This window comes from Montipora capricornis, chromosome 8 (genome assembly GCF_036669925.1).
Source record: "Montipora capricornis isolate CH-2021 chromosome 8, ASM3666992v2, whole genome shotgun sequence".
NCBI lineage: Eukaryota > Metazoa > Cnidaria > Anthozoa > Scleractinia > Acroporidae > Montipora > Montipora capricornis.
The window spans coordinates 38,477,346-38,480,020 of NC_090890.1; positions in this window are offsets into that span (position 1 = coordinate 38,477,346).

The following is a 2,675-nucleotide window of genomic DNA, read 5'->3' on the forward strand; positions in this document are numbered from 1 at the left end:
TTATTAAGAAAAATATCAAAAATCAAAGGCCCTCCTTTGTGAGAAATCGGCGTCATCTATAAAAGTTAAATTTTATCCTCCTTACAGGGAATTCTAGGGGAGCAAAACCCCACAATCGGCACAAGAGCAAGACTATTTATCATAAATCTTGCTTTTAGTTCAGCCTCGGCGGCGTTTAACCCTTAAGCACTTTTCAAAGTAAATCCCCGCCCATCCCCGCCCCCAAACCCCGGGACTATGCGGACATTAGCAGGGTATTTGGCACTTTGAACACGCTCCAATGAGCGGGGCATTAGCGTTGTTTGGAATATCATGCTGAATTGAGAAGGCTTTCCCGAAAACTAAGTGTGTTCAGGCCGTAATTGAGCGAGTTACAGAAAATTAGAAAGTGCTGAGATCTTGTAAACTCTTGGTTTCTCTTTTTTTTGACTTCTCCAAAGCCCACGCAATAAGCAAACAGAAGGTCCCTAGCATATCGGGTATTGAGTAGGAAGTCAAAATAGTCAACAACATCTAATGTGGCCAACCACCAACTTAGTTATCAAACACTGAAAGGAAAATTGAGGAAATTCCTCTTAGCACAAGACAGGACAAGTGCCCTGGATTTATTGATCTTGTACGTGTTGTCACAACTTGCAATAAAACTATTCAACTTCCATTCAACGAATTGATTATTAGCAAAAAAGGCATAAATGTGTAGTTTTCAACTTACAAAAAGTGCCATGGACAAGACTTCTGGTGGTAACTGAGTACGTGATCAAATCACGCTCAAAGCGGACGAGTGCCACTCGACTTCTTAGCGCCTATGTTTACTAGCTAGCAAGCACAAAAACCGCGACAAACTGATTCAAAGGAGCACGAGATTTGACAAAATCACACAAGGCCTTTACTCCCTTTGAGATGCTGCAGAGACATGGTTAGGGACGGCCTTTACCACTTTTCAAACAGGGTAAAGGTGTTGATCAAGGTACGTATTTGAAGCTAAGGGACGTAAACCCTAAAATTGGCAAAAAGAGTTGTTCTTACACGCTTTAACAGCTGAGAGGTAAGCCAGGAGCAGCGTCGTCAGAACAAGAATCTTCATGCTGATGATAATCTTTGCTTTTCTCGAGGCCGACAAGTCAGTTATCTGCAAGGATCAGGGTCGGTTCTGCAACTGGATCAAGACAACAGCTTACCAAGGTTACTATTTGCGTCATTTTAAAGTTACTTAGCATTTTGATTTGGACTTAAAATGGCTTTTTCTGTCTTGAGATCGTCCAAATGTACCGACAAGGTATACATCACGCATATCCTGCCATTTTCCATTTAGTTTAAATTGTCTCAGTTCACTTAAGCATTGTTACCAAATATGTACCACAGAAGCCGCACGCTCGACCCAAAGTTAGCCCCGTTCATTTGGGCCTTCAGGATAATTCATCAACGAGGAAAAGAAAAAGAAACAAACACCACAACAAATTCCACGTGTACCTTGTTCTGGCTTGCTATCTGCTCTAGCAGCTTGCTCTGTGTGAATGATAAGTTTCGTAGAATACTGAGGTCGTTATACGTGCGAAATAGCACAAATTGGAAGCCTAATTGACGTGTAATTTTTGTCCACCGAAACAGCTGTGGTCCCATAGTCAGAATCACGGAAAACGATTCCTGACGAAGTAACCTTGATGAATATTTACTTAAGCGAACGTGAGATAAACCTTCAATTAGATTAATGGTGCCTTAAGTAAATGACTCGGTGTTGAAACAAAGTTGATTAAGACCCACACAAAATTGGGCGACAGCACGATAAACAGCACGCACGATTGGCTCTCCGTAATCCATAATTGCAAATATTTCGTGATATGATTAACTGGGACCTATCAAGGCAATCGACCAATTATTAAAAAGTTTACTGCAATGCGCGAAAACACACAAATGGAATAACAAATAAGTTACACGTCGTTTTGTCCATGCCATAAGCCTGCATGCCATAAGCCTGCATAATGTGATTTGGAATTCGCTTCGTGGCGTGCTGAACAAACCTTCAGATTAACGTATTTCGTCGGGTAAAATCATTAGGCTGTGTTTTCTTGTCACGCAATACGGCAGAATTGCTTTCGCCGCTTTTTAAGTCATAAATTTTACCCTGGGCTCAAAGCTCAATTGCGCTCTTTCTAATGTCTCAGCTTCCTAATTGAGGATATGACTCTGTCCAAAGATTAAATATTCACGGACAATTTTTTTTAAGAAATCAATGAAAATTTGACGAGAAATGTGGCCTCGGTATTTGCATGTGTTTGGTTATCCGTTTATTTTTAGCCTCCTAAAGCCGAAGAATGTGATTTACGGTAAAGACAGAAACAACGTATCTTGTTTTGTGCTCGAAAACTACAAGGCGTCATTTTCTTAACAAAGAAATTATTGGCGGGCTACTCTCCAGATGAAATTGATAAACAACTTCTTTTTTTATTACCGGTACGAGGCAAGGTCTCAAGTACGACACTTATTCTAGGAACAAAACTCTTATCAGCCGACGATTTCTCAGAGCGATAAAATTCAATCGCCAATAATCTAACTGAGTGGTGGCGGAAATCTTGAGGTATCAGTATACCCCAAATGACCATAATTCGTTCGTGCCGGTTTACGGTGGGACGTTTCATGCAAGCCCCTTTAAGGACGTTCGCGCTAATTGTTTGTGC